The 25,625-nt window shown below is 35.9% G+C and overlaps 1 protein-coding gene across 1 annotated transcript in view; it reads left to right on the forward strand.

Moving 5' to 3' along the window:
* Positions 1-25,625, forward strand: part of LOC100878354 (uncharacterized) — a 149,445-nt gene that overhangs the window by 37,719 nt on the left and 86,101 nt on the right. Inside the window, exon 2 of the mRNA XM_076540015.1 lies at positions 13,643-13,709. The gene's annotated coding sequence lies outside the window, so the exon portion shown is untranslated. The remainder of the gene's footprint in view (positions 1-13,642; positions 13,710-25,625) is intronic.

The following is a 25,625-nucleotide window of genomic DNA, read 5'->3' on the forward strand; positions in this document are numbered from 1 at the left end:
CAATGTACATGCTAACCTTTAATTTTTTCAAATTAAATGAAAATAGACTTACATCACTTTCAAAATAAACGATCCAATACAATAACGATCAATATATTATATTAATGACGTTACTAATTACTTATAAACAAGTAATTTATAAATAAGTATGAAATCATGCACTTGCAAAATATTTATAAGTAAATGATGTATGGATTAATGAAGTTATAAATACTTCAAAAACATGTAAGTAATATAGTAAAATATATAAACAACAAAATAAATGTACCACTTAATGAAATAAAAAGTAATCAACAAATGAACAAGTAATGAATTTATGTGAACTGAAATAATTTATAAATCAATAAATACCCCACAAAATTAACAATTAAAACATCTAGTTCATACGAAAATAATAGACAGCCACAATCGAAAGTCATAATTTATCAATAACAGTAATTTATCAAGTACATAATTTCTCAAACTACCTGATGCAAAGGTATCATCGAATCGCCAGAATTATCAAACGTAATACACGTTCGTGACTCTGATGTCCTATTAAAAACAGTTCCCGTTACACATTAGAAACTTGTGAGGCATGTTATTGTCCCGAACAAAAGGATCCGAAGTCGGTTTCCTGAAGGGATCATCGAGGTCGTTAATATCAAGAGGGTTCACTGGCCCGAAACACGAGTCCGCAGCTTCCTTTGTAACGACCTGCTCCTTGAAAGGATTAGGGGAACGCTTACCTGGTGGCACAACAAAAAAAAAAAAAAAGAAAAAACAGAATAAAAAAGGAAAAAACATTCCTCTAATCCCCGCGAACGTAGCACGCAACATGTAAGAGCATTTCGAAACGACGTTTTCTCTGTAATGGTGGAAGTACAGTCAGAGGCAAAGCTGATTGCCGTATGAAAAATATGACGATTCAGGAAAAATTGTCTTACAATTAGTGTGATTTGATGCTGAGGGAATTTTTGGGAAGATGAACAATTTTGGAGTTAGGTTGGATATTTTGGGGTTTGGAGATGTTGAGGTTTGGGGTCGTAGGAGTTTGAGGAATTTAGGAATTTAGGATTTGAGAAGTTTGGAATTTGGGAGATTTGGGGAATTTGGGATTTCAAGGTGTAGTAATTTGGGGACGTAGGTGATTTGGGAAGGTACAAATTTAGGGACGTAGGTGATTTGGGAGGGTACAAATTTGGGGACGTAGGTGATTTGGGAAGGTACAAATTTGGGGACGTAGGAATTTGGGGACGTAGGGATTTGGGGAAGTGGGAATTAGGAGACGTAGAGATTTGGGGGCGTTGGGATTTGGGGAAGTAGGAATTAGGAGACGTAGAGATTCGGGGACGTTGGAATTTGGGGACATAGCAATTTGGGGACGTGGGAAGTTGGAGATATCGGAATTTGGGAATGTGGGAATTTGGACACATGGAAATTTGGGGATGTGGGAATTTGGGGACGTGGAAATTTAGGGATATGGGAATTTGGAGATGTGGGAATTTGGGGACGTGGAAATTTGGGGATATGGGAATTTGGGGACGTGGAAATTTGGGGATGTGGGAATTTGGGGATGTGGGAATTTGGGGACGTGGAAATTTGGGGATATGAGAATTTGGACACATGGAAATTTGGGGATATGTGAATTTGGGAACGTGGAAATTTGGGGACCTTGGAATTTGGGGACGTTGGAATTCGGGGACGTTGGAATTTGGGAACGTTAAGATTTGGAAACGTTGGGACTTGAGGTTGTATGGATTTTAGGGACGTTGTGACGTAGGAACGTAGTGAGTTAGGGACGTGTGGATTTGGAGATGTAGATACTTGTGGACGTAGAAATTTGCAACCATATAAATTTGCCACCATCTGGATTTGATGATCTTAGTATTTAACTTTGATATTCATTCATGGACATAGAAATATGTTTTAACAGTCCAATAAGTTCAAAAAGTATAAACTATCAAAATCGGATTGATTAATTTTATAAAAGCTTCCCCTGCTTTCATCATTAGCCCTACAAAAATTTGAAAAATCAAAAACTACAAACCTTGAATATTTAAAAATTCCTAAACACAAAACTTCAAACCACTATAATACCTAAATATTTATAAATATATAAATACAAATATTTGTTAATTTAAAAGTGTAGAAGTGTTCATACGTCGACCGAAAGAGGCTTACGTTGCATCCGAGTGTACACACCTCGTTGGTACACAATTTTTAAGATATTCCTCTCGGCGAAGGATTTATTGGACAGAAAGGCATTAGAAGACAATGGCCGTGCATCGAATGAAATCATACGGCGTGCAAAGGTGTAATAGACGTTTCGCGTCGGGACGTTGAAATCGAAAGGTGTAATTTCAGATAGAATTCTGACAAACGGCGCCTTCGATGCGATACAAGAAATCCAGAATTTTCATGCGATGGAAAGAGTTATCTATCTATTGGATTTTCAGTACCGTTGCTTTATTTATTTGATCCGATTCTACTGTTAATCTTCGATAAATTTATGGTTCGTTGCGCGTTGTTTAAGAATCATAGCATCATAAAGTTACTGCTTTAATTTCAGATAGTGACAGGTCAGTCATAACTCAGGATTTTATGACGCAACGGTATTTTGAATAATTAGAGAGTAATGATGGGGGAGATGATGGTTTGAGAATTGGGACATGTGGTGGTTGTATTTGGAGGAGTGGGAGACGAGGAATTTGGGATTTGGGGATTTGGGGATTTGGGAATTTGGGAATTGAGGATTTGGGGATTTGGGGATTTGGGATTTGTGAGATTTGGGGATTTGGGAGATTTGGGATTTGGGAGATTTGGGGATTTGGGAGATTTGGGATTTGGGAGATTTGGAATTTGGGAGATTTGGGATTTGGGAGATTTGGGATTTGGGAGATTTGGGATTTGGGAGATTTGGGATTTGGGAGATTTGGGATTTGGGAGATTTGGGATTTGGGAGATTTGGGATTTGGGAGATTTGGGATTGGGGAGATTTGGGATTGGGGAGATTTGGGATTGGGGAGATTTGGGATTGGGGAGATTTGGGATTTGGGAGATTTGGGATTTGGAAATTGAAGACTTGGGAATTGGTATTTGCAAATTGGGGACTTTGGAATTGGGAATTTGGAAATTGGGGACTTAGAAATCCCAAATCCCCAAATTCTCCAACTCCCACACTCTTAAGTCCCCAAATTCCTATATCTCCAAATTTCCAAATCCCCAAATTCTCCACGTCTCAAACTCCTAATCCCACAATCCCCAAATTCCAAAATTGACAAATCACTCTATTAAAAAATCCCCAAATTCCAAAACCCCTACACCACCCTAAAAAAACCTCAGAAACGGTCATTCAAGATATTTCTACCAGCTTGACACGTTTCTCAACGTCCCGAAGATCCTGGTACGCTTTGATCCCAAAATTGCATCTCGTATACATAAAACATGAATTTCGATGCCGGTTGCATCATTAGTCGTCAGGTTGATGCGGTGCTTGTTATTGGATGAATATCTCGGTCGTTGGTTCCGCTTGTCCTCGATAATTGACGACTTTATGTCGAATCCTGTCCGATATCGGTGGTCCCGTTCATCCTTCGTATTATCCTTGCTGCACCTTGACTCGTTGCGTGGGTGCATCCGTTATGTTTGGCTTCCTTCACACGGCTGTATAGCGTATAACTTCACCTTAACCTTTGGGTACAATACTTATGGACTTGGAGACAGTGCTACTTGTATAAACTATACTATTATAGACTCATTAGTTGTTAAAGTTCATACATTTTTAAGGTTAGAGCTTTCAAATTTGCAGATTTCTTTTTATTTTTCGAAGGGAGGGGGTCAAAATTTTCTCTTTTACAATTTTTCAGTTTTCACTTGACTATTGTGATATTTTCTGATTTTCAAATCGACAAAATATCGAATAGACAAATTACCCAATTTCTAAATCCGCAGTTTCCAAATCCCCGATTTCCAGATTCCCAATTCCCAAGTCTGGAGAATTTGGGGATTTGGGAATTTGGAAATTTGGAGCTGTAGGTATTTGGAAATTTGGGAATTTGGAGATTTAGAAATTTGAGGAGTTAGGAGTTTGGGAGATGGAGAATTTGAGGATTTGGAAGTTTGGAGATATAGGAATTTGGAGATTTAGAAATGTAAGGACTTAAGAGTTTGGGAATTGGAGAATTTGGGTCTTTGGAAATTTGGAGATAGAGAAATTTACTCGTCCAATAAAATTTATCGATCACCTAATTCCGTTCTTCCCAACACGTGGACCATAATCGTCCGTTCAATCGATCCGACTGAACTTCGCACGAAAAATTCAATTTACAAGCGTTTAATCCGGTCACGTGGTAAATTTCTCCGCGAGTATAAAGTATCACGCGACCGACCGATCGAGCGAGAGTAACACAACGTTTCCAATCAACCACGATTGCAACGAGCTTCAACCACCGTGTGCTGCAGTGCCTTCTACGGTCGTAAAGATAACGGGCCTCGTGTTTCGTGGAATCGAAACTCAATTGAGAATAAATAACGCAATGATAATGAGCTACGCGAATCCGTTGGATCGTTTGTACGCTCTGTGGAAGCTGGGTCTTGAGGAATCTACTACACACGAATTTCTGCTCCATTGTTCGCTGTAATTGATGGCCGGCCATTTTGTGTCATGAATTTATTCGGAAATGTTTATTTAGACGTTTAGTGAGAACTACGAGATTTATTCTGATGTGGGACTGCTATTTTTATGTACTTTTGTGTTTAATTAGGAAATTTGGAGCTGGAGAGTTTGACTTTATTTAGTTTGTGTTGGGTTATTTTTTTGGGGTAATTGATGGCCGGCCATTTTGTGTCATGAATTTATTCGGAAATGTTTATTTAGACGTTTAGTGAGAACTACGAGATTTATTCTGATGTGGGACTGCTATTTTTATGTACTTTTGTGTTTAATTAGGAAATTTGGAGCTGGAGAGTTTGACTTTATTTAGTTTGTGTTGGGTTATTTTTTTGGGGTAATTGATGGCCGGCCATTTTGTGTCATGAATTTATTCTGAAATATTTATTTAGGTATTTTGTGAGGTCTTTGAGATGTGTACTGATTAGTATTAGTGTTATTTTTATGTACTTTTATGTTATTTAATTGTGTTAGGCTTTATTTGATTAGAAATGGATCATTGTTTGTTGTAATATTGATAGGCAGCCATTTTGTGTTATGAATATGTTCTGAAACGTTTTGAGTGGGTTTCAGGACTTATATTGGTATAATAGAAGTGTTATTTTTATGTACTTTTATGTTATTTAATTGTGTTAGGATTTATTTGATTAGAAATGGGCCATTGTTTACTGTAATTGGTAGGCAGCCATTTTGCAATGTGTATTTACTCCAAAATATTTATGTGTGCATTTCATAAGCTCCTTAACGTTTGTACTGACATACTATTAGTATTATTTTGATGTATTTTTATATTATTTAACTGAGTTTGATATTATTTGGTTCGTAATCGAACCTAACCTAACAATTTCTTTTCTGTAATTGACGAGCAGCCATTTTGTCGTACGAATATACATCATGCGCACATGTAGGTTATTCTTTCACATATGAAGCTTCAAATTCATATAAGTGTTATTTTATAGAACTTTGAAAACTTCTACTTTTATGTCATCGAATTATTATTTCGCTCAAAATCAAAATTTCGCATCAGTCGCTCAAAATGAATGACTAATTTTGAGTTTCTTGTATTATGAACCGACCCTAACATTCAAAAACCAGTTCTCTCACTTCACGTCAAGCAAAATGTTATGACAAGTTCATTCATCTCTCCATTCCGATAAATATCTTAATACACATATCCTGTGAAACACACTAAAAAACAATCACTTAAACAAAGTAGATAACTGTACACATAGCAAGAAGCAATTTATTCGCATTACGTTAACACACATCCACTTGCATTACCCTTAAACTGGATCAACCTGTATCTCGCTCCGATAAATCTCTGGCGTCGCTATAAAATTGTTGCAAACACACGACGTGTAAAAAAGAGGGACACCTTAATGTTATCTTCTGTCGACAAGAAAAATGCGACGCATTTAAATTGCGCGGACATGTATTCGCTTGTACCTGAAATACTGGAACCTGCGTAACTGTCGCATCCCAAAAATAAACATTCGAGCATTTAAAAAACGTAGGAATCGGTTGAAAGAGAAACTCGATAAGGTTGTATGTTGTCGATCGTAAAAGCGGTTGCGTTGCATAAACATGCATTCGGTTGCATCGGATTAAAATCTACTCGAAACACTGCGGCGACCTTTGCTTGTTTTGGTCAAGTAAATCGGTTGCGTATGAAGTTGTTTCGAGGGAATCAGGTATATTATTACTACTATGTATTACTAGAATAATTACTGTATTGTTATTAATATTACTGTTTAACGACTCGATATGTTTTCTTAGTTTAACTATATATTTTGTTATTTTAAGTGATTAAGTAGTGAGAGGTTTAAGCATTTTAAAGGTTAGGAAGTAACTGGTTGTTCAACTCCCAATAATTGCAAATTATTTTATTAGTGCCTTTGAATACTTTCGACAGTCGAGACTAGAGTTAATACAAGTTTAAAAGTGACACAATTATTTGATATTTTTACTGCAAAAAATTTACTGATTCATAAGAGCGAATTCTCACCAGCGAAGCTAATACCTTAATAGCCTAAACTTTATATAGGATTTTCTTCCCTGTTTCTTTGAAGTGCGCGTTATAACTTTGCAGAAGTATTACACTTCAAGTTTCCAATAAACACAGCAAATTTGAAACGATTCAGTGTTGCAAGGATTGTGTTCTCCCAAGAACAAAACCTATGCAACTAAAATTTGGCTCTGCCTAATGCACTAAAACCTCTCCATCTTACATTTGACAATATCTTGAATATCAGCCAAATATCAGCCTTAAATTTCCCCCAAATTTAATAGTGATCCAACGCGTCAATTAAAAAATCCGCACCCCGAAGAAAAAAGGACAGTATACGAAATTCCATCTAGAATTCTCGGATCATTACCTGAAATTACATAATAGACAGCAGAAAAGGGGGTCGAGAAAGGAAGAAACGTAACGAGCAGCAACGGGGAGCCCACTAGAAGGAGTTGTTAATGCGACGCGATCGTTGGTTGGTCGTAAAAACTTTCCACGAGGCTGCTACACGTCGAGGTGCAATGGTACAACGGACCGTGCACGGTGCACCACTGCACTAATGCACCAATGCACCAGCCTACGGCGTTTCCACTGGCCAACTACCTACCGGACCAGACTGGACCAGTCTCGACTATTATAGCGATGGAAGATGAAGCGGAGACTGGATACACTGACCCAGTATTTCGAGCGAAGGGAAGTCCGGTGCAACGGCCACGATACATGCAACTCGATGCATCCTAGCGCGATGCAATTCCTCCTTCTTGCTGCTGACAGAAGTCGCGTTATCGCTTTATCTTCTTTCTCTTTCTTTTACCTTCTTATGTTCTTTGTACATTTTTTTGGTGGTTAGGTTAGGTCTGTTTAGTTAGTTATGTTAGGTCTGTTTAGATTAGGTTGGTTAGGTTAGGATGGTGTTAGTTTTAGGCGAGGGACTCTGAAATGCATATGCGGAATACATAAAGTGTTCTATCAGAATAATAATTTCATTTTCTTCATTTTCTGTAAATATTTCATTGCACGTTTTTGAAATCAATTATTTTTTATTAAACTATTTTAAAATTCTGAGAGTGTTTTATTGAAATTTTATTGGTATATATAAGCATAAAATATTATATGATATAAAATATATATGAGAAAAATTTAAAAAAAAATTGTTCGATGCAAGTTTGGGTATTGAACCCTGCACTACAGCGTGAGAGTCACACACGTTACTGATCTACCACGTCATCACTTAGAGTTTATTTTTATTTTTAATATATTTATAGGAAATGAAACTTGAGTCAATATTACCTGAGTCAGTCTTGAGTCAGTATTACTTGAGTCAGTAATTACCTGAGTCAGTATTACTTGAGTCAGTATTACCTGAATCAGTATTACTTGAGTCAGTATTACTTAAGTCAGTAATACTTTTGAGTCAATACTACCTGAGTCACTATCACTCAAATCAGTATTACTCAATCTACTCCCACCACATAAATAAAATAATCCTAATTCCCACAATGAATAATATAAAACGACATTAAAGATACACATACATAACAGAATCGTGCACAAAGAAAGGATCGGCCAATGCATAGAAATTTCTCCATGACGTTTGCAAACCTGCCCTCGACTATGCAATGTCGACTCTAAGGATCACGCCTGCAATATCTCTCGATGCAGAACCGAGCCGACCTGGCTATATATAGGGTGACGCGTTTCCGTTTGAACGGTTCGGGGACCGGCTGGTGTCACTTGCAAAACATGTGGCCGAGTTATGCGCGAAAAGTGAAAAAAGTCAGGGCAGACAACTCCAAAGTGGGGCCGTTGTGGCTGATAATTGAGGCGAACCCGTCTAACGAGGGATTTAAAGCGTTCGTTTTAATCGCCTCGTACTTCAAACCAGAGCCGATCGAAGATTCGAATTTATTGCATCTGTACGGTTTCTCTGCCCGAGGACCTTTACGACCGACGTTAATTCGTGCGTATTCCTCGCGATTATCGATGTGAAATTCTTTCGTCGGTATTTATCATTTCGGTAACTACGTTTGGGTCGTATATGCACTTGCTTTATTGTAAGTTGCGGATGTATATTCAAAAATTGGCAAAATCGTCAAGTTTTTGTATGTGCAAGTTAGTACTTTTTGGGGTTCTCAAGTTTTTCTAGATTACCAAGACCCTTTCGATTTTTCCGATTTTCTAGATTTTCTAGATTTTCTAGATCTTCTAGATCTTCTAGATTTTCTAGATTTTCTAGATATTCCAAATTTTCTAAACTTTTTAAATTTCCACATTCTCAAATTTCTACACTCCAAGTTTCTAGGATCCAAAATTCGTATGTCGTCAAATCCCTAGATCCCCAAATTTTTTAGTTCCAAAATCCCTAGATTCCCAAATTCTTAAATTTCAAAATCCCTAGATCCCCAAATTTTTAAATTTCAAAATTCCTAGATCCTCAAAATTTAAAATTTCAAAATTGATAGATTTCACAATTTTTAAGATCCAAAATTCTTTAGTTCCAAAATCCCTAGACCACCGAATTCTTAGATTCAAAAATCCGTAAACCCTCAAATTGGTAAGTTCAAAAATCCCTAGATTCCCAAGTTCTTATATTTAAAAATCCCTAGACCACCGAATTCTTAGGTTCAAAAATCCCTAGATACCCAAATTGTTAAATTGAAAAATCTCTAGACCTCTAAGTTCTTAAGTTCCAAAATCCCTAAATCCCCAAATTCTTAAGTTCGAAAATCCCTAGATCCACAAATACTTAAATTTAAAGATCCCTAGATCCCCAAATTCTTCAGTTCCAAAATCCCTAGATCCCCAAATCCTAAAGTTCCAAAATCCCTCGATTCCCAAATTCGCAAGATTAGAAATCCCTAGATTCCCCAATTTTTAAAATCCAAAGTTCCTAGATCCCTAAATTCTTAAGTTCCAAAATCCCTAAATCCACAAATTCTTAGATCCTCAAATTAACAATTTAGAAATTTACTCGTTCATCTAATTTTAATGAACAATTAAGAAATTTAGAAAGAAATTAAGTTTGAAGGTTGCAAGATATCTAAAACAACGAGTCCATAAAACGAATGCCGATAGAACAATAGGTGTTCGAATAAAATTCGAAGCCTAATCCGTAAAGGGTGATCGTCGTCATCATCATCTTGGCGGTCGTGATCATCATCATCATCATCATCAAGTTTTAAAGAAGACGCCTTTAAGATGCGTCCGGACGCGAGCACTCGCTCGAATCGAGTTTTCATCCTTCCTGAATGCAACGAAATTGCCACGGCTCGGTACGAACGAGCTGCTGCATGACTTCCCAAGGATAATTTCTATCCTCAGCCGTGATAGATGATGGATTTTACATTGCTATAAAATCTCGCATTCAATGAACGCGGTCTAGGATATAGCACACGGCCGTGGATGCGCCTTAATGACGTCGTCGTTGCTCCATCCTGCACTTAACCCAACCGAGAAGAATGAGTCGCGACGATGCGAAAATATGCAAGTAACGGCTTAATCGGTTGTTTCGCTCTTTGGAAACTGCAACTGAACTCCGCTGCAATTTTAGCCGCGAGCGGAATATGGTTCACGTGCGCGAGTAACTCTTGCAAGAAAGTTACGGCCATAAATTTGGTGGCGAGTTAAGCAAGAGAGCGCAGGGAGAGTAGAAGTTATGGGGAACGGGGTTTTACGATGTTTATGAATTTGTGAAGATACTTGATGGGATGGATATTGGAAAATATTGAATGAATAGATCTAATGGATAGATGCAAAAAAATTATGTAATTAAAATTAAAGTGCATGGAGTTTTTAGGATTGATAGATTTTCTGATTTGGAAATTTGGAAATTTTCAAATGTCAGATTTTTTATATGTAGATGCTGTACTGTCTATTTTTAAATTCTTGTTGAATTTTATAAATTATGTAATTTTGTGAAATTTTATATTTTTAAATTTTTGATTCTTCAAGTTGAAAAATGTGAAAATATTCAAATTTCTACATTCATGAATCTACAGATTCTTAAATTTTAAAATCAACACATTGTCAAATCCTTAAATTCATAAATATTCAAATTTCCAAATCATCAAATCCCTAGGCTAATAAAACCATGGGCTCTCAACTACCTAGACTAATAAAACTCTAGACTCTCAACTTCCTATGCTAATAAAACCCTAGACTCTGAACTATCTAGGTTAATAAAACCCTAGAGTCTCAACTCCTTAGGCTAATAAAATCCTAGACTTCTAATTCCCTAGGCTAATAAAATTCTAGACTCTCAACTCCCTAGGCTAATAAAACCCTAGACTCCTAGATTCCTAGACCCTTAAATGTTTAGATCCACAAATATCTAGATTTCCAAATTCCAAGATTATTAAGTCATAAAATCTCCACATTTATAAATTCCAAAATTGCCAAAATCCAAAAATTCTCAAATTTAAAAATTCCCAAATCCTTAAATTCTCTAGTTCCCTATCCTGAAATCCTCCAATTCTCAAATTCCAAAATCCTCAAATTTTCAAATTTTCAAATTCTCAAATCCTCAAATTTCCAAATCCACAAATTTCCAAATCCACAAATCTTCAAATCCCCAAATTTCCAAATCCTCAAATTCCCAAATCCCCAAATCCCCAAATCCTCAAATTTCCAAATCCTCAAATTTCCAAATTCTCAAATCTCCAAATCCCCAAATCCCCTAATCCCCAAATCCCCAAATCCTCAAATCCCCAAATCCTCAAATTTCCAAATTTCTAAATCTCCAAATCCTCAAATCTCCAAATCCTCAAATCTCCAAATCTCCAAATCTCCAAATCTCCAAATCTCCAAATCCTCAAATCCCCAAATCCCCAAATCCCCAAATCCTCAAATTTCCAAATTTCTAAATCTCCAAATCCTCAAATCTCCAAATCCTCAAATCCCCAAATCCCCAAATCCTCAAATCCTCAAATCCTCAAATCCTCAAATCCCCAAATCCCCAAATCTTCAAATTTCCAAATTTCTAAATCTCCAAATCCTCAAATCTCCAAATTCTCAAATTCCTAAATTCTCAAATCTCAAAATTTTCATGTCTCCAAATCTCCAAACCCCCAAATCTCCAACTCCCAAATTCCCAAATCCCCAAAATCTCCAAATTCCCAAATCCCCAAAATCCCCAAATTCCCAAATCCCAAAAATCCCCAAACCCAAAGACAATTACCGTCATTCCCCATCCACCAATATTTCCCTTAGCAAAAATATTCATTGCGTCGGTGTTCCTTTGCGCAGAATGCCAATCGTTTCAATTCTGCAAGAAGAAGGACAGAACCGTGGATGCAACGCGAGTTTCAGCTCGTCCGTGGTATCCGCGGTAGAAACACGGGGCCTCCGGCGACCCCGTTTTATTTATACGTCGCCTTTTGACCCGACGGTACGCGACGTTTCGACAGCGCCGGTAAAAAGCGTTAATGGCTGTCCAACCGAGCGGAATCGAAACACGTCGAGCCGCTATTAACTAACTATCGTGACACCGCTTTATGCTCGTCGATCGTTAGAAACCGGCTAATCGCGCGATCTACGCTGTAGCCGGTCTCAAATAATCGATTAAGATACAGCGATTAATTCAGTTATCGAGACTAACCGTACGGTGAATCGTGTGCGTTTGTCCGCGACGGCCGAGAAATAAAAATCATCTTATTAATTAGTAATTCTGTACTTGCCCTCTAGACAGAAATCGCGTGATTTTTCAACGACGGCAAATTATTAGGTTGCCGCGCGAGCCTGACTGCCTGCCATTTTCTACGACTATTGTGAAACATCGATCGAAGGATACCTTCGTAATTTATATCGAACGGGATTGAACGTTTCTAACGGCGAAATATCGCAGGGATCTTTTACACTTTTTTTATTTCTTTCCGTTTTTCACAGATAAAGAGAAATTTATGACCGCGTTTATACCGAACGATTATTGCGAGCTATTCGAGGTGTGCTTTCGTCGACGTGTCAATGACATTCCTAAGTGAAAATTATGATTTCAGTAAATCTCATTCGTTGTTTAGGGAGGCAAATTTTTTTGGGAAACGGACCAGATTGAAATTTTTTAAAATAAGACAATATTTTTCTATAGTGAATAATATTTTTATCGATCTATTGATTTTGAGGATAAGAGGACATTAATTTGATTGCAAGATCATTATATCAATCAAAGTTTCTTTTATAAAATAGGAATTTTATTGGTAATAACAAGGAAACACCAAATGACACTGTCATTACTTCTCATTGAAATTTATACGCAAAGTCAAGTGTGTCTAAACAAAGTTTATTTAGAATTCGATAATCTTCTTCTTTGAAGAATCAATAAATATTGAAGTCACAGTAAATTTTATTAAAAGATAATTGCATAAAAAAGAAAATCCGTCAGCCTGATACAAGGAAATTTTCCATCATCCTTAACGTTTCAATCGATAACTATCGACCCAGATAACGGGGATAATTCCCTTAGGCTCGAACCCGGTGAAATTGAAACGAGCTTCGACGTTAAGCAACGCCGTACAACCTGCCGTTATAACTGTCAAATTTGATTACCAAAGTGACGCAATCAATTTATCGGTTGACCGCCTTCTGGCGTGCACGGGACCCGATATAATTCATACACCACCTCCGTTAATTGCGCAACGCTTTCGTTCGATGCACTAATTCATACGCGTCGGGGTCCGACATACGCTCGGCTTGGCTTTCTTGGTCATCGTTAAATGGCACGGGACACGTTTCATTGCCCCTTAATAACCTTATCATGATATACGATAGAGATACGGATGTTCGATTACGCGCGTGAAACTGTCGGTAAATCCAAATTTGACCTGTGGGGTCGATCTTCGACCAGGTCTCCTTTATCGTGTTCGTCTTGGTTTTAGAACTCTATTCTTACTTATTTTTATTTTTATATCGTTCATAATTACTAGTGTTATTATTAGTATTAGTGTTATTTAATCTTTATTGGACTGCAAGATGAATTTTTTTGATTTTAGGTGGAGGCATTAATGGTTCTCGACCCTCAAGATGAAATGAAGAACTTGTAATTTATGGTGCTTCAAGGTATTTGTCTACACTTTTAAGGAATAATTAATGTTTTAGTATTTTTGGTCTTGTTGAAGTAGTCTTCAAGTTTATATTTTTGATGAGTTTAATCAATATATCAGTAATGAGCAATTTAATCAATATATCAATAATGGTGAATTTAATCATATGTCAATAATGATGAATTTAGTCAATGATGAGTTTAACCATTATCAATTATAATGGAATAACTATATATTACATAAACATACATTATAATGAACATTTATACATATGTATAATACTTAAAACATATGTTATATTGAATCACCATATAATGTATGATGTATACAATACATGTGTATCTAAATAATAATATACGTATAAACTATAGTTAGTATTCATATATGCCTACATGTATGCCTCCACGTATGCATACATACATATGTGCCTACATATACATATGCCTCCACATATGCCTACATACATATGTGCCTCTACATATGCCTCCACATATGCCTACATACATATGTACCTCTACATATGCCTTCATATATGCCTCCACACATGCCTACATACATATGTGCCTCTACATGTGTCTCCACATATGCCTACATACATATGTGCCTCTACATATGCCTCCACATATGCTTACATACATACTATGCCTCTATACACTTCACATATGCCTACATGCATTGTATATGCCTCTACATATGTCTCCACATATGTCTACATATTATAACAAACAGTACAACACATGATATACACTATAATGAATATCCATATAATATAATACCTCAGTATGTGTACATATTATATCAAATACTCATTGTATGTATGAATACATACAATAACCAATACTTGTGTATCTAAATAACAAAAATTACATGGAGTATCCATATCATATCGTACATGAATACGTAATACATAATAATCGTATAGTACACGAATATACAAAATAACCAAAAGCAATATAAAATTTAAAATAAATAACCTAAATAACATAAAATTTAAATATGTATAAAAATCCGTATAATAAACAAAATAATAACGAAGAACCAAAGAATACAGGAGTAAATCATAAAGACTATCCTGCGTCAAAAATGAAGTATGTGCAAGCGTACTTAACTAAAGAAAAATTCCGATGTGTCAGGTTTCCACGTAAACGTGTACCGAGTTTCATCACATATCTCCGCGAAGCGTAATTGTTGAATAAGTTGTCATAAAAAAAATGTAATAAAATGTGGAAGTAATCAATGGCACGCAATCGTGGCTCGTAATAGGTACGCCTGGTCCGCGTAATGAGAGAAGAAATACGTGGGTCGATGTTTTACCCCTGGGCGTTATTTGATTAATCCCACGCAGAGTCAATTAAAGAAACGTAGGTACTGAAGTTTCGACAACCTTGCATTGCTGTAATCCATTCGAGAAACCTACGTGAACGATTGTTATTGGTTCATTCGTTGAAATAATGCGACAAATCATGCCCCATTGAGATTTATCGTAACTCGAATACCGAAATTGAATATTCACTCGTTGTCGATCACTGAATACAGTTTCATTGAGAAACGAGCAAGGAATTCTCTATATAGGATTTTTGTTAATGAGGTGAAAGTTTGTTAAGATTTTTGTAGAGAAATTTGTGAGATATCTGATTTTGAGATGATAGAATTTAAGAAGAGATTTTTAATGAGATTCGTGTTTTGAATTCTTGCAAGAATTTTCGAAATTTTAACTATGGTAATTTTTGTTGTAAGTGAATTGGAAGTTTATAGAAGTTTGTGAGAGATGGTTTGGGAATTTAAAGTAAGTTCAGCACTGAATTGTTTGGAGCGTTGAAGTCTCTGCATGAGCGATGCTTGGAGACTTCAACGCTTGGGTAGAACATGTCATGCGAGTTTTGTGCTGTGCTACGTACAATTAGAAGCTTTGAACGCATTTTACTATTTTTTAGTATGAAATTCTCACTCTTCCAAAATCTTCCAATACTCAAGCTTTCAAATTTGACAATTCAAGTTTTTAATTTTCCAAATTCCTAAATTTCTAAATTTCCAAATCTCCAAATTTTCAAGTTCAAATTTTGCGAATTCCAAAATTCCCGAATTCTAAAATTCCCCAATTCCAAAATTTCCCAATTCCAAAATTCCCGAATTCCAAAATTCCCGAATTCCAAAATTCCCCAATTTCAAAATTTCCCAATTCCAAAATTCCCCAATTCCAAAATTTCCCAATTCCAAAATTCCCGAATTCCAAAACTTCCCAATTCCAAAATTCCCGAATTCCAAAATTCCCCAATTTCAAAATTTCCCAATTCCAAAATTCCCCAATTCCAAAATTTCCCAATTCCAAAATTCCCGAATTCCAAAATTTTCCAATTCCAAAATTCCCCAATTCCAAAATTCCCCAATTCCAAAATTCCCGAATTCCAAATTCCCCAATTCCAAAATTTTCCAATTCCAAAATTCCCAATTCCCGAATTCCAAAATTCCCCAATTCCCAAATTCCCAAATTCCCAAATTCTCATATTCCCAAATTCCCAAATTTCCAAATTCTGACACCGCAAAATTTATAAATTCTCATACACCTCAACTCGCAAATAATGAAACTGAAATATTTCCCGCAATTTCGTTTCTCATTCATCAAACGACTATAATCGAAGAAAACTTTCTCCGTGCATCCTTAAATATGAAATTAAGAAGAATTTAATTTTCAGAATACCGTATTTCATAAATACACTGGAAGTCCGTTGATGCGCAATAACCATTAATTTCCACTTAACGCATAATCGAAGAAGATTAAAACGTTTCCCCGCGGATCAAAGCAAAAAGCAAGTCATAAAAGCATTAACAACGAACTTTTTATTCGATAAATAGCGGCCTTCGTTAAAATCCGCCAGAATCCAGATGTTCGGATCTGAAAAATTCGTTAACGACTCGGGTTTATGACACATTTCACCTAATTACCAGCACTGACCACTTTTATATTCATACTACCAGTAAACTCATTAATTCTAGGAATTCCAACGTGTTAAACACGTCAGCTGAGGGACATTTTACGTTCTAGAGAAATACTGGGTTAAAAATTCTGTCTTTTTAGTATGCGTGCTATTTTCATTTATGTTACTGGGTGTTGCTGAGTGTTTTTGGTTTTACGTGTAGAGGGAGATGCTGAACTTTTGAATTTGCAATTTGGAGATTTTTCAAGTGTTGAGTTTTTAAATTTACGATTTCTGAATTTTTTGGTTTCTCAATTTTTCAATTTTTCAGTTTCTCAGTTTCTCAATTTCTCAATTTCTCAATTTCTCAATTTTTCAATTTTTCAATTTTTCAATTTTTCAAGTTCTCAAGTTCTCAATTTTTCAATTTTTCAATTTTTCAATTTTTCAATTCTTCAATTTTTCAATTTTTCAATTTTTCAATTTCTCATTTTTTCCATTTTTCAATTTTTCAATTTCTCAATTTTTCAATTTTTCAGTTCCTCAATTTCTTAATTTTTCAATTTCTCAATTTTTCAATTTCTCAATTTCTCAATTTGTCAATTTTTCAATTTCTCAATTTCTCAATTTCTCAATTTTTCAATTTCTCAATTTCTCAATTGTTCCATTTTTCCATTTTTCCATTCTTCAATTTTCCAATTTTTCAATTCTCTATAATCCCAATTCTCGATCCCACAAATCTACCAACCAACAAAACTGAAAGTGTGAAAATGCACAAATCGAAAAACATCAAAGCACGAAACTTCTTCAACAGACACTTAACGCGCACATCATCGACGCAACCAGTACCATTTTCCCGTCTTCCGGTCAATACTTAATACCGCTAATAAATATTTATTAACGTTTCAAACCTTTAACAGCAAAACCGCAGAGAAAAAATATACGTACAACCCGGCGTTTCTACGGTCTATATAATATAGCGGCGGTGTACTAGCGCGGAAACTGTTGCTCAAAAGCAACGATTGCATTCGTCCGCTCGAAATTACACCGTCGTTCTTGAAACGTTCGGATAATTGCGGACATATTTCGTAATCGATATTTAGGGAAACGCGGGAGAGACTCGAGCAAAGCGGCTTTGAACGCATTCCTTGGTATCTGCTTCCTCTCTTTTACACGCGTTGAAGTCTCCGACTTTTTTGTACTTCTGAACTTCTATTTCAATACATTGCATATTATACAAAAAAAATCTTTAAATTTAATACAATTTTTTAGTGTAGGTTCCTTACATTGATCATATATTAGTTTATTTGACAAACTAACAAGGTAAATTATTTTTAGTTTATTTTGTTATTTGAACTTTGGCAGACTTGATTAACACATTGACTACCACACTGAAACAATTGAAAATTGCATCCATTAGTGTTTTAATTTTTAACAAATTTTGCCAAACATTTTCACAATATTTTGTTACATTTATTTTCCATAGATTCATGTAATTAATGTAAGAATTTTTTATGAGGGAAGTGAACTTTTTAATAATAGTCATGTTAGATCTGTTTAGCAACTTAAGTGTCTTGCATATGTGGATCACGTGGCAGTCAACGTGTTAAATAGAGTAGTAATGAAGTATAATAAATTATTTGAAGGCACAGTAACTTGTAAGAAGTTTGAAATTATATAGGAAGCATAATACATAATTTTATTACTTTAGATTATTATTTGTTATTCGAGATAAAATAGCAGATGTATATTTGAGATAAAGTATGTTGTGAATGTACACTATGTTGTGTATCATATGTTTGTATCATATGTGTATTCATATGTTGTGTATCATATGTTTGTATCATATGTGTATTCATATGTTGTGTATCATATGTTTGTATCATATGTTGTGTATCATATGTTTGTATCATATGTGTATTCATATGTTGTGTATGATATGTTTGTATCATATGTATATTCATATGTTGTGTATCATATGTTTGTATCATATGTTGTGTATCATATGTTTGTATCATATGTTGTGTATCATATGTTTGTATCATATGTGTATTCATATGTTATGTATCATATGTTTGTATCATATGTATATTCATATGTTGTGTATCATATGTTTGTATCATATGTGTATTCATATGTTGTGTATCATATGTTTGTATCATATGTGTATTCATATGTTGTGTATCATATGTTTGTATCATATGTTGTGTATCATATGTTTGTATCATATGTGTATTCATATGTTGTGTATGATATGTTTGTATCATATGTATATTCATATGTTGTGTATCATATGTTTGTATCATATGTTGTGTATCATATGTTTGTATCATATGTTGTGTATCATATGTTTGTATCATATGTGTATTCATATGTTATGTATCATATGTTTGTATCATATGTATATTCATATGTTGTGTATCATATGTTTGTATCATATGTGTATTCATATGTTGTGTATCATATGTGTACTCATATGTTGTGTATCTTTGTATTTTATTCATTCAATATTGCAATAACAAATTTTTTGAAACATCTTGTTTATAATACACAAAGTGTTCTATGACAGTGTTTACTATGACATACTAAATTAATAACGTCCTACATCCACACTAAACTTGCAGTAACACAATCTCTACAGTCGCCACAATAGTTAAAGCCCTCTTTTTTATCAGACCACCGTTTACAAACTAGTAATGCTTTACCCGGAACCAGTGAAAAATTTGTCGTCAAGAAAAAACAGCTGTTATTCATCGAACGTTAATTACATTAGCTCCCGGAGGTAAATGATTATTAAAACAGCCATAAAAACGGCGCGCTAATATGTATTCCGCGATTCAGTAAACACGCTTTACGAGCCTCGTACGTATTTCGTACGTCGATCGCGTTAGAATTCATTATTTTTTGCTCCCGTTTTCGGATTTAATTGGTTTTATCTTTAAATTCAGAGATTAATGCAGCCACGAGTGTTCTGCCGCATTTAAGAGGCAATAAATGTCGTGATTGTTTCTAGATCGGGTAGGAAAAAAGGTGATTCAAGTATCTTTTCATTCGCCTTCGTTGGTCACCGGTGTATCCAGGTTAAAAGGAAGGAGAAAAAACGAACCTCTTCGATGTACTGTGCTCGAAAGATTGGAAAGTGAAAAAAAGTAGATACTGATTTAGTTGTCCTGCTTTTCTTGTCGGTATCTGCTTCTAAATGACTTAACTGGCTCTAAAACTGCGAGCTGCTTTTATCGAGTTGGTTTATTTTTAATCGAGCGATTTTTTGCAACGAAGTTTATAAAATTTACTTTTGCTTTGTAATGTAGTTGCTACGTTATTACGACAGAGAGCTTAAACGACAGATACGTTGGATCGCCTGTGATTTAAGTTTAATAACAAATAATTCAACGGTAGAGCCATCATAAATCGTTCTGTTTCCACATCGATGATCACCGGAGCACAGGACTCCCAGAAGTGGATACTCATCGCGAGGATCACCGGTGTTTCGCAAATAATCATTTAATTTTCCACCTAATAATCTAACAGCTTCGAGAAAGTTGAGAACTTTATTTGGTCGCTTAGGAAATTAGGTATTCGAACTATTTTAGGTTCAATTTAAAATTTTAGATTTGTACGTTTCTTGATATTGAGAGGAATATAATATACAATTTATAAAATATAGCGGTGCATGTTCAGATATCTCTCACAAGATTTACAATTAAAATTAAGCATCGACGAGTATACACATATGTACATACACATGTGTACACATGAGGTACATATTCAGATATCTCTCACAAGATTTATAATTAAAATTAATCAACGATGAGTATACACATATGTACACATGTGTACACATGTGTACACATATTCTCATACGAGAGTATGTAGTGGATCATATGATACTCTATATGAGTATCGAACACAGGATATATCCCGTTGCAAATTTCACTAAAAAATTATTAACAGTAAGCTTTGTTTTATGCAACGAGTTGCATCGAAATAAAGGCACACTCGAACGTAGTTAACTGGATAAAGATCTGAAAACAATCTTGTCCATCGATACAATTCTTGGCAATATAACGAGGGACTTCCAAGTACAATCTATGTAAATGTACCACATATCTATGTAAATATACCACAGAGAAGCAACTAGGAAGCTGATTTGTAGTTTATAGGAGTACATACCAGATGGTGGGTGAGGTCAGAGCAGTGGATCATGTCTAACATAAAAGATGCAGAAAATCATGGTTGACCATGATCGAAAGATATCTGAGTCTGAAATGATAATATAACGAAGATCTATTGCAAGGACGTAAAATGGGAATGTTACATTGTGAGAACAATATTAAGGGATAATATGCTCTACATAATATTTTAAATAATTTAAATAAAATTGTCAACCCACATGTCTTATTATAATTTTGCAATATTTGCAGCGCTCTTTGCAAAAGTGAAAATCAGATATGAACAAAAATAATAGAAATCAGTAATATTGAGTGGTCATATCAAACAAGAATGACAAAAGTGACCAGTGTTAAATAATAATATCAAGTAAAAGTGACAGATATAACTAGTGTCAACCATATCAAGCAAAAGTGATAGAAATCACTAGTGTGAAATAATCATATCAAACAAAAGTGACAGAAGTCACTTATGTGAAATAATGATATCCAGCAAAACAGATAGAAATCACTATTGTCAAATAATGATATCAAGCAAAAGTGACCACACGTAACAAAAGTGACAAAGGTTATAAACTATCCAATAGTTAAACGTACAGAATGAAAAATCTCTCACATTTCCCCGGTTTCTCGTCACGTTTCCATCGAGAATATCAAAAGAGAGTTCGGGCTCGGTGCTCGCGAACGCGTCTGACCTAGATTTTTCTTTTTGCCCGCTCGGCTAGATTGCCGATAATGATTAAATCGCCGCGCTAGTTTCGTGGAACGGTCAGCGGCCACAGCGACAGACAGCCTATCCTTTGCAACCGGGTCTTTTCTGCACCCATACACGTGTACTTTAACGATTGTTACAGAAAGCCGCGTGGTAAGCAGTTACGTGCACGACCGGTGTAATAATCAGCTCGAGTCGAAAGATCACGCAGCAGCCTTCGTAATCCGTGTTCGCTTAACAATCCTATCTCGATCGTGTACACGGAACAAAGGTTATCCGTGAAATGCCCATTTTCTTCATTAATATCACCACCCGCCACGCGATATTAATTAAAACACCTTGTAAATCGTGGAAATATCAACGGGTCTTACGGTGAATTGCGTTCGTGTTCGCGTACAATGATATTTCGTTTCTTGTTACACGATTTGTATATCAAGGTTCACACTCCTCCATCTTGAACGTCTTGCTTACTTGGAACTATTCGAACATCGCTTAAAAATTGATTTCAGAATTCAAAATAAAAAATTTCTAGGATTTTAATGGATGTAAGTGGACATTACAAATAGACAAATTTGGAAAATGGAGAAACTAAAACATTTCAGAATCCAAACAAATATTTTATCATTAAAAACGTAACCTTAAATTAATCTAACCTGCATAGCCTAACACTAATCCTAACCTAACCCTAACACTAATCCTAACTTCAACATGAACCTCAACCTTAACCTAGTCTAACCCTTAACACTAATACTAACCCTAACTTTAACCTTAATGTGGTCTAATCCTTAACCCTAAACCTAATACTAACCCTAACTTTAACCTTAATGTGGTCTAACCCTTAAACCTAAACCTAATACTAACCCCAACTTTAACCTTAATCTAGTCTAACCCTTAACCCTAACCCTAATACTAACTCTAACCTTAAAACTACCTCTAACACTAACCCAACTCTAACCCTAACTCTAACCCTAACTCTAACCCTAACTCTAACCCTAACTCTAACCCTAACTCTAACCCTAACTCTAACCCTAACTCTAACCCTAACTCTAACCCTAACTCTAACCCTAACTCTAACCCTAACTCTAACCCTAACTCTAACCCTAACTCTAACTCTAACTCTAACCCTAACTCTAACTCTAACTCTAACTCTAACTCTAACTCTAACTCTAACTCTAACTCTAACCCTAACCTTAACCCCAACCCTGACCCTGACCGTAACCCTAACTCTGACCCTAACCCTAACCCTAACCCTAACCCTAACCCTAACCTAACTATATCCTTCACAAAAAAATCACAAAACTTCACTGAAATGTCCCTAAAGCACCCGAAAAATATTTGCCTCGCGCTATTTCGCCGCTATCAAACCATATATGAAATTTGTTCCCACCGTTACTCGTAACGGTGATATTCGAAGTGAAAAAAGTTATTGCGTCACCTTACACCCTCATCCGAAATAACGTCGAAGAAATAATTGTTTACGAGGATAAAAGTCCCAAATGAAAAAAGATGGTGCAAGATACACGGCCGTTACCTCGAGAATATATTGTCAATCCAACCGGAGACATGTCCTGGAGATGTTACAATTTATAAACGACAGCGGCGACAGGACTTCGAATTAACAGAATTACGTCACAGATTGCATTATTAGGTTGCTGCATATGAAATGCCGGGTTTCGAAACATCAAATGTCTGCTGCAATTTGATGACATAAAAGTATCATAAAATAGCGCTTATACCGATTTGAAGCTTGAAGTTTCATGGAAACGACTGCTTCGGTGATATTTTTAAAATTGATATTCGATTAGGAAGCTAAGTTTATGGTTATATTAGAGTGAAGGATGTTTAATAGAACATCGTATTGGGTTCTTACACATGTGATTGGAATAAGATTTGAATTGAATCAATGATACGTGAGATTTGTCAAATGAGTAATGAACACTGTAGTATTTCTTGAATTAGTCATAATCTTAAAATATCGCTACAATTACAGACGTATTTGTAACTCGCGTTCAAGCCTAATGGTCTAAATCCTAGAAAGTGACGTAATAAATTTTTTGAAATTTGACTCTTAAACAAGATATTAAAAAGATATCCAGCTCAAATTGCTCGTTCGTTCGATTTTGATAAATCGCGCTTTTAGTTTCGTTATGATCGAGCGTTAAGATAAATCTTTACGATATCCATAAGGAAATCTGAGACAACTAGCTAGCGCAAACTTCATTGTGCTCGTAAAATCGTTAACACGTTCGTCCTTGGGTTTATAGTATAATAATCGTTGTATAACAATAAATTAACACGCGAGATTGTCTTAATCGGACGATTAGCCGTATCGTAAAAATATCCGTTTTATGAAATCGCGGTTTTTAACGTTACAGATATTGCTCGGCCGAAGCGTTTCCCAATCGCCGGCACGCGAAATTCTGCGCTGACACGAATTTATCTCCTCGTGCTTACAGACCATTTATATCCGTCGCTGGCTTGTCTGCGGAAAAATGCGAGATCTCCGATTGCGAACACGCTGAGGATATTAAATATTAAGGGGATCCCTTTAACGTCTGCGTTACGCAAGCGACAGGAATTTCACGCGTCCTTCTGTTCGTCTCACGGAAATCCTGCAAATATTCATGAAAGGACGGTGTATTTATATCTGTATATCGAGAAAAATCTGAACTATCGAATTGCAAAAATACTGGAAATCGGTTTCCCACGAGCGAGATCCAATTTAATTTTTCATCGTCGATGACATCACGCGTTAACCAATTACAGCCAACAATCAACGAAATCCTTTCTACCTACGTAATTTGAAGAAAAGAGTAGCGGACTATTCAGACGTTACAAGGACCCGGGGCTTCGACGATACATCGATGCTCGTGTAAACCATTAATCTCCATTTAACTGATCTATAACCTACACGCGTCCCGTTCAAAAGCGTGCTCGCGGGTTCCCCGAAAGATAATCTCGACACATGCATTCGCGGAATTAATCCGAGCTCGGGCAACCACGATTCAACCGTGTACCGCGTCATATTAAATACAAATCACGAATTTCTCGCGGAAGCATATACGAGGAGATCCTTAACTGCGAGCTAGTACGCCGGTAGTTGAGTGGCTGGGCTATGTGCCAAGCCCTCGACGACGATAGAACCGAGCCGGTTGAGGCAATCCGACCATGGTTCTTGCAGCCAGGCCTCCTTTAAGTCGGTTCATGACAGCTTCGGGCGATGTAGGCGTACGGATAGCTTTCGTCTCTGTTCCCCACGTTTCTACCGGCACGACCACCGGCTTGCGCAAGTCGGCTCAACCAACGACGACGACGTCGCCGTCGACGCTATGTGCTAGTTACGTTTCGATTTCCTTCTTATCCTTTTCCTTTTCGTTTCGTTTCTCTTTTCCTTGACAATGTTCTGTGTTATCTTATACGTAGCGTTTCATTACAATTTCTATCATTTTGTTGCAAGCTCTTTGGTCTCATTACGGTTTTCTTGAATTTTAGTTTGTATTGTGTCAATTAGTACTTTGTATCGCATTATTTTATTAGGTCTTGCTACATACTGTTTCTTTTGTATTTTATATCATTTCAATATATTTTGTTTCGTTATATTTTATTTCGCATCATTTTGTTACATTTCTTTTCATATCGTATTTGTATTATTTTGTATAGTTTCGTAGTATTTTTTATTATTTCGTATCGATTCGTATCGTTTCGTATCATTTCGTATCGTTTCGTGTCATTTCATATCGTTTTGTACAGTTTTGTATCGTTTCGTACCATTTTTTATTATTTCGTATCGATTCGTATCGTTTTGTATCGTTTCGTATCGATTCGTATCGTTTTGTATCGTTTCGTATCATTTCGTATCGTTTCGTATAGTTTCGTATCGTTTCGTATCATTTCGTATAGCTCCGTATAGTTCCGTATAGTTTCGTATCGTTTCGTATCATTTCGTATAGTTCCGTATAGTTTCGTATCGTTTCGTAACGTTTCGTACCATTTTGTATTGTTTCGTACCATTTTTTATTGCTTTGTATCGCTTCGTATCGTTTCGTATAGTTTCGTGTCACTTCGTACCCTTTCGTACCCCTTCGTACTCTTTCGTATCCTTTCATACCCTTCCGTACCCTTTCGTACTGTTTCTT

Source organism: Megachile rotundata, chromosome 2 (assembly GCF_050947335.1).
Source record: "Megachile rotundata isolate GNS110a chromosome 2, iyMegRotu1, whole genome shotgun sequence".
Lineage (NCBI taxonomy): Eukaryota > Metazoa > Arthropoda > Insecta > Hymenoptera > Megachilidae > Megachile > Megachile rotundata.